At 56.4% G+C, this 8,198-nt stretch overlaps 1 long non-coding RNA gene across 1 annotated transcript; it reads left to right on the top strand.

The window, feature by feature from the left end:
• Positions 1-19: 19 nt before the first annotated feature.
• On the top strand, positions 20-1,969 carry LOC141952296 (uncharacterized). Its single transcript, XR_012631598.1, has 2 exons — positions 20-413; positions 1,550-1,969. It is a non-coding gene; the product is annotated as an uncharacterized LOC141952296 (long non-coding RNA).
• Positions 1,970-8,198: the final 6,229 nt, after the last annotated feature.

The following is an 8,198-nucleotide window of genomic DNA, read 5'->3' on the forward strand; positions in this document are numbered from 1 at the left end:
AAAACAAATTAAATATAAATCCCAGCGTTAATGGAGAAGTCAGATGGGAAAACTATTAGGGTTCCTATAGCAACCCAGGGTAACATTGTCAAAAGCACCTGGATGACTTGGGAGTCAAGTGCTTTTGAAAGTGTTACCCGTTACAACAGCCACGGTATTTTTCCATTACAGGGTAGATTTGTAACATACATTAAGTTAATATACAGCGCATGCAAAAAATCTGCTGATTACCACAGTGGATGAAAATGTGCCACAAGACCCAGCCTAAGCACTTCCAAACAGCTAAACATCTTGTCCTGGCTTTGCCAAGGTTGCAGAGACCTGGTGCAGCTTGAGAAAGCACTTTTCAAAGCCTTGTTTTCTTTGTGAAAGGCCAGCACATGCATCCACACTAGGATGGGACTCGTGGGGAGGTAGGGAGCTACCCCGGGGTGGGGTGGCTGGAAGGGGCAGGCACCAGGGCTGAGGATTTGGGAGTCTGGGGGGCTGCTGTGCCCCACAGCTGCCCTGGGCTCCCGAGCATCCCTGTGGGTGGGTGCCCCCACCTGATACTGCTCTGGCTGGGGGTCCCCGGTGGGGATGGGAAGCAGGGAGGTGTCCAACTCGCCTCGGCTGGGGCAGTCAGCCCACCCTAGCAGCCGAGGGGCTGGGGACCCCTGAGCCTGCAGGCAGCGGTGCTGGCAGCTGCTCGGTGCCAGGGAGGGCCGGAGCAGGCATGGGCAGGTGGATGGGGAGGTGGGTTGGCTGGAGCTCCATTTTGGGGCTGGGTCCTCTGGGTGAGCGCTGCCAGCCGGGGTGCTCAGGGCTGCAGCTGCTCCAGCATGGTCTCTGCCTTTGCTTGCAGAAGGTTTCAGTAACAGCACAAGAAAAAAACCCTAAAAACACCTTTAGGCCAGCGTTTGAGAAGGGGGGTGTTTGCTCTGAAGTTTCCCAGCAAAGCCTAGGCTGGACTGAGGATCTCGCCCAGCCTCACTGGGGGATCAGCCGCATCCTGCTGACGCTGGTGATGGGGACGGCGCTGTCGGGTCTTGGCACCTCTGCAGTCCAAGCAGAGGGGGATAACCCACCCCGGCAGGAGCGGGATGCTGTCACCAACCCCAAAAGCTCCCTTTGCTGCAGCATAAACTATTCTCCTCTTCCTCCCTCCATCCCTTCTCCTCTTCCCTGCTTCCAAACGGGCAAGTACCAGGTTTTCAGCGCCCCTCTGACACCCTGGGGGTCCCCCGCCATGGCAGCCCGCACCCGGCCGGCGGGATGCCGTCATCTGGCAGCGAAGCGACGCCGAGCCGAGCTGCCCGCCGGCTTTCCAGTGGGTTGTGCCAGGATTTGGGGGTAACCAGCCAGGAGAAATGCTTTTGAAGTCAAAGAGGAATTTTGCACCTCATCTCGTGAATGCTTTCTATGCTTGGGGAAGAGGAGGGGTTTGTATTTTCTCTCCTCTCGGTTTTAAAAGCTGAAGTGTTTTTGGAAATCCAGCTGAAAATTGTCATTTGGGCAGATGGCTGGCTGCTTTCCCCTTTTTTTTTTTGGGTTTCTTTTTTTTTTTTAGCTTGGCATCTCTTCGAAGATTGATTTGACACCCGTCCTTATGAGCGCTCAGAGCAAGTTGGTGCTGTGTCCATGCTGGGAGAGCATCCTCAGCGAGCAGGGCCAGTGCTGGCCACCCATGGGGAAGCCCAGATGTCTCAGGCCCCATGGCCAGCCAGGTCCACGTGCGGCAGCCATCCCCGAGGTGGCATGGGACTGGAGGTGTTGTGCTGAGCCCGTTTCAGTGCCCACCAGCCCCCTGTAGCACAGGCACAGGGTGCTTTTCTCCTGCACCATCTTGCTTCTCAGTGTGTCTTTGTAAGCAGCCACCAGGCAAAAATGTGCTGTGAACCTCTGTCAGGATGAATTGGGCTCACTTCTCAGAAAAAACAAAACAAAAAGGAAGAAAAGTTCTCTGTAATAAATAACTAATGTTGTGGCACCTTGGTCCTCCTGGCACCTCTGCTTCGCTGCCGCCCGGGAGCCGGTGGCCCCATCCTGTGCGGCCCCGCACTCTCTGCCCCCTCCCTGGAGCTGCTCGGCTGCTTTAGCCCTTTGGCTTTATGGCCTTGGCAAGGGGCATTTTGGCTTGGGTTCAGCTGCAGCACCCCCCTTGCTGGTCCCCTCAGTGTCCCCCAGCCAGGCTGGATGCCGGGGCACCCATGGGTGCTGTTCCTCATTGGTGGGTGATGCCAAAGAGGGGCCTGGCCGCAGGAGCCAGTTGGAAGTGACGGTTAAACCCTCCTGGTGATGCTTCCTTCCTCATTACTTTCCTGTCACTAACCCACCAATTTCACTGCAAATGCCGTTGATTTGCTGCAAGTGTTGTTTTCTGGGGTGATTAACAGGAGGCAGTGCTGGCAGGGGCAGTGCTGGCAGGGTGCTGCCCAGCCGGCCCAGGCCTCGGAAGGATGATGGGGTGGGGTCTTGGTGCTCAGCAGTCTCATGCCACTTCTTAAAAATGCATTTTCCTGACCCGTTCGCATGTTTCCTTTGGCAGTGGATGTGGGTGCTGCTGGGGACTCGCCCCAAGGCAGCACAGGATCCCCTTTCCCCACCGGTGGGGAGGCTCAGGGTAACAGCAGGCAGCAGCCTCCGCTCCCCCCACTCCTCTCCAGCTGCAGTTGTCAAAAAAAACCCCAAAATGCATCAAATAACAGATGTGCTGCTTTTTCCCCCACAAACACTTGGATTTGCCATCAGGCTGCTCTGGAGGGCACAGGGGGCTTTATCCCCCTGCCTGGGGCTCTGGGCTTGCCTGGAAGCCTCAGCAGCCATGGATAGAGAGAAGCAGGTTTTCCCCTTCCTTCTTTTTAATAAAACAAAAAAACAACCTTTCAACATTTTAATTTTTAATGCTTACATTGAGGAATCTGCAGTGCACCTCATCGCTCAGCCCACCAAGGCAGCCGGGAGGGCTGACACCCATCGTGCCCCTCCGGGGGGTCTGGGGCACACAGTGGTGGGGAAGCAGCGCCGGCGGCCACCCTTGCTGCTCTAATGAGGCTTTCCCTCTAATTAATATTCCCCGGCAAAGCCAGCGCTGGTTCTGGATCTCTCAGCTTTTATCTCTGTTGGCATTGATGTGACATCAATGGGAGACTGGGCTTTGAAAGCTGTTTGTTATTTGCGATGTTGCATCTGCAGGAGAGGGAGGATGGAGAGGGGCGTCCCCAAGCCCGGGCCCAACCCTGCTCTAATGTCTGTCCCCCCGCAACGAGGCACACATGGGGGTGCAATCTGGGCATCCCTATTTCCAACCCCTCTGAGAAGGGTACATTGGGCAAAATAATGAGTTTGTGCCCCCAGTTGCTTCCCGCATGAGTGCCTGGACATGGGTCTCCCATTCACACCCCATGTGAGCACCCATTTAGGTCACGCCTGAGCACCCCATTGGCCATGCTTGGGTGGTCAATTAGGCAGCACCTGAGCAATTAGGCAGCACCTGAGCACCCAATCTGCTCATGCCTGAGTGGCCGATTAGCTCCTGCCTGAGGGTTATTTGGGGCATCAATGGGCAGGTTTTGGTAGCTGGGAGCTGCAGTGGTGCTGATGTGGGAGGGGGTTGGGAAGTGCTGGGCACTGGTCATGGCTCCTCTGAAAGTCATGGAAATGCCCCATTGTACCCTAAAACTTTAGGGGAGCCTATGGCAGGGAGGGCAGGAGATGTGTGGGGTCCTGTTGGTGTGAGGAGTCTCTCCGTGCCTGTCCTGTGCTGTCGAGTCCAGTTACCCCAATATTCACCCAAAGGGATTTTGCAGCTGGTGAGCTGGCTGGTGAGTGCTCTGAGTTGCAGCCTCCTCCCTGGAGCATTTTGGGGGGCTCACTGGGGTCCTCTTGCACTGGGAGGTGGGTGATGGGCAAATGTTGGGTCGCAGCCGCCCTCCTCCAGCATCCCCCAGGCAGCAGCAGGGGCTGGTGGGCGAGTCAGCTCTGCTCCCCCCTCCCCATCCCGGCGTTCGTGTTGCACAGATGTTCACGCCATCCAGCTCCAGTAATTCCAATATTCCTGACAAGTGAATTTGCAGCTGAAGCTGGCCAACACTTGCTCAAAATGTACTTTTTTTTTTTTTTTTTTCCTAAAGCAATTTTCCATGCGGCTCGGTGCCAGGGACCAGGGGGGCTGTGCCAGACCATGGCACGGGGGCTCTGTGGGGGGGTCCAGCTTGGCTTGGCCGATGCCTCAGTTTCCCCTCCTGTGAAAGTGTGTCCTGGCTGTTCCTGTCAAACCATCTGCTGGCTCCTCTTTTGGCAGGCTACATTGGGGGCCCCAAACGCTGCATTTCAGGGCAGCACCCACCAAAGCGAGGAGCAGGGGGACTCCAGAGACAAACTAATGGTCTGCCTTTGCAAGAGGGTTGGTGTTGGGATGCTGCTGGGTGCAGTGAGCAGTCAGCGTTATCGAGAGGTGGGATGGGGATGCTGCCTGCCTCCCCCTCGAGGGAGGAAACACAAGCAGGATACAGCTGAGCTGTTTAACACCTATTTTTTTACTGGGCAGAGAGGGGCAGACACTCTCCAGGGGCCATGCAGGGGAATTTCCAGCCATTCCCACACTGGCTGTCACAGCCATGAGCCTGTGCCAAGGCATTTTGGGGATCATCGTCCCCACACAATGCTCAGCCACTCCAAACAGGCCCTGCGGCTGCGACCCAATGCTTTTAACCAGCTTTAACACTTGGAGATGTTGCCTTCCTAGGCAGGAGTGCTGCAGCAATCTCATCCATTTCTTATGGGGCTGTCAACCTCGGTCATCGCTGGGAAGGATGAGGAGGGATGGCGGGAGGCCCTGCAGCGCCCACAGCGTGGTGGGAGGGCAGTGAGAGGCCATCCACACTTATTAAGGGTTATGCAATAGACACTTGGCCATCACACGGCTATTAATCCTCTTTTAATATGGTTTTGGTATTTACTGACCACAGTAACTATTGCATTAAATTGAAATTAAATGTGTATTTTGGAGGCTTTACAGAAGGATGGAGGAGGATGTCTGGTGAGCATGGTACAGGTTTGTGTGCCTGAGTGGGAGGGGGGTTTTGGGGGTGCATAGAGGGACTGGGACCCCAGTGGGTCCCGAACAGCCTTGTCACCAGTGTGGCGGTGTCCCCCAGTGCTGTGCCAGGCTGTCAGTCCAAGTGAGGTGCTGGTGGCACCTCCGGTGCCTCCGGCGCTTTGTGAGCTGCTAAATTAGAGGCGAGAGATGCTGAGGGCTCCCTGGGAGTCTCAGCTGCTAATCAAAGGGGAACAGGCTCTGCTTTTCATCTGGGGTTTTGTACACAGCTCCAGCGAGGGCTGAGGCTGCTCCCCTCCCCATGGCTGGCTGGATTTTGGGGTTAACCCCTCACGCGCTGCAGCCTGGCAGGAGCATGTAGCAACACTTCATGATATCAGCTAAGGATGAAACCCACATCAGGGACCCAGGGGCTTAGGGAAAGCAGAAACCGGGTGGTGATGCCTGGGCTTTGGGGCCAAATGTCTCACTGGAATAGCAGGATGGACCCTCAGCCACAGAGGCTGCGTTTCTGGCTACAGCATGGTTGTCCTGAGGCCACTTCCCCACCGGATTCTTTGGGGGCTTTACCCACTGAGGAGGAACCTGACTGTCACTGCCTGACCCAGCTCTCTCCTCCCTGTCCCCAGCACCTATGTGTCTGGGACAGGCAGAACTGGGTTTACCACAATTATCCTCAGATTAAAGGCAGCTGATTTAGTTTGAATTACAGAGGCTAAACTGGATGGAAATGTTGGGGTGAAGCACATAAACGAGCAATCAATAGGTATTCAGAAATGCAGATGACAGGCTATATAGCCCTATGGGATGGTGCTTTTGGGGCCGGGGCAGCGGCGATGCCAGAGTGGCGTGGGGCTGGGAGGGAGAGGTGGAGACGTGGGAGCCGTGGGAGCTGGTGGCAGGCGATCCCTCGGGCGATGCACGCCAGCAAAGCAGAACTGCAACTCAGCACAAGGCTTTCATCGGGTTTTTGCAGCTCAGCAGACTGGAGGCTGCCGTGACAGGCGTGAGCTTCGACTCTGCGGGATTCAAGGCACGGGTTTGACAGCCGGCCCCCGCCCGTGCCAGTGCGCTCACCCCCACGTTTGCTGGGGACGTCATGGCCGGGAGGAAACTGGTTTGAGGTTCAATCAGAATTTGGGCAGGAGCTGGCTTGGGCCATCTGCAAGGTGTGCCCCAACCAGGCATCCTCACAATTCACAACGGGATGCTCGCTGATGTAAACTGGGGATGTCCCAGTTGCCCCCAGGGTTTCTGAGCCCCCGCGGCCACCAGCAAGGGCTCAGTCTGTCTCCCTTGTGCTGCCTCCTGGCAGGGCAGCGCGGCGGGAGGCAGGGTCCTTTTTCATAGCTGACAGTCCATGAATATTTATAGTAGCATATTAAAAATGTCCACCGCATCCCAAATTAGTCACGGGGCCCTGGATAGAGCCAGGGTGCCGGGTACGGTAGCACTGATGTCACCCCCGGCTCCACAGTCAGATGGTGGTTGTGTGGCCCTGCAGACAGGCTGTGGTGGAACTGGGGAGTCCCTGTCCCACATGCAACACCCTCATCCCTCCCAGGTACCTGCTCGGGATGCCGGCTGCACCAGGCTTTCTACACCTCTCGGCACCTCTTCCTCATCATCTCACAGTATAAAACTCAGGTTTCTGTGGCTGTGACCAATGTGTCCATCAGTTGTCAAGGGGTGTGGGAGCTGCTACCCCTGCCACGTGCCAGGGATGCCGGCTGCCTCTGGGATGTGCAAAGTGTGGCCAACACAGACGTGTTTATCTCCCAGAAGAGCAGGCAAGAAAGGGAATTGGTGTTTTGGTGAAAGACTGAAAATTAAAGGGTGAGAAGAAGGGGACAAAGCTATTTCCCGGCTCCTAAGGGGTTAGCAGGGATCACAGAGAAAAGAGCAAAATCTAATTTTGAAGGAGTATACAAAGACAAAAGTGCTGGAAGGGGTCCTGGTCGTAGTGCAAAGCCTCATCCTGAGCTTGGACGGAGGGTCACACTGCAAGCCCATGGGGGCTGGATGTGTGTCAGCAGCTTGGCCTGAGGTAGGGGCAGGAGTGGGTCTCCCCATGGTGCCTGGGGACCCTTCAGCCCATGGGGTGGCTGGCCCAGGGGCTAAGCTCTGGCAGGGGAGGGTCTCTGGCTTTGTTCTCTTGGTCTGTAACTCCCCATTGCTCTGACCACTATCCACCCTGGCCCCAGCCAGGGACCTGCATGTTCCCAGCAGAGGCTTGTTTCACCTGGAGCACATTGCCAGAGCCATGTAATCAGCCCCTGGTAGCAGACACCATGCTGGGAAGTGATAATAATAATAATAATAAGCCTGCTTGCAAAGGAGGTGCTGGTGCTGTAGCTGAGAGCTCGGCCCCTGCTCCAAGCACACTCTGCAAGCAGCTGTCCTGGCCTTGAGGAATTAAAACCTCAGTTGCTGAGGCTGAGCCCGGTCAGGGATGGTCCAATGCTGGGGGCTGGAGCCTGCACTGGTGGGGTCTGTGGACTGGGGGATGCGACTGCCGGGCACCCGCGGTACGAGGGGGCTCAGCCCCACAGGAGGGTTCATTGGGTTGGAGAACTCCTGTTGGCAGGTTTGTGGGGATGGGACTAGCTGGGGAAAAGTTTCTGTCCTCTTCCCATGGAGAACCCCACAGGTCTGGGGATCCCACAGATCCTCTCCCTGGACGTGTGGGATTCCTGGAGATCCGGGATCCCCACCAGCACGGGCAGGATGCCTGCCCCATGGGGCTGGACACAGCTGAGGGAGCAGAGGAAGGGATTCTGCTCACAAGCCTTGGCAAAGTTGTAATTGAAATTTAATTTAAATTCCCTTCCCCCCCCCTCCCCATCTGTATTGCTGTTTTCTTCACCAAATGGCATGGTTTTCATCTGTTGGCAAAACGAGGATCTTTCCATACGCAGCGCCCGGGCCGGCCAGCACTGGTGAGGGGCTCGGTGAGGGGACAGTGGGGAGGGGGGGGAACCGGGGGAGGAGTACCCCGTGCTGGGGGCAGGCAGTTAGGGGCAGTGAGGCAGAACAAAAGAAGGTAAGAGATGAAATTAGGAGGTAATCGTGCTGGAAACGTGCCCCACGGAGGGAAAGCACTGTGCATGGCTGCGGCATGGTGGGGTTAGCCAGGCTGGTGCGGGGCAGAGGGTCGGGG

The sequence above is a fragment of the Strix uralensis genome, chromosome 19 (assembly GCF_047716275.1).
Source record: "Strix uralensis isolate ZFMK-TIS-50842 chromosome 19, bStrUra1, whole genome shotgun sequence".
In the NCBI taxonomy this organism is placed as follows: domain Eukaryota; kingdom Metazoa; phylum Chordata; class Aves; order Strigiformes; family Strigidae; genus Strix; species Strix uralensis.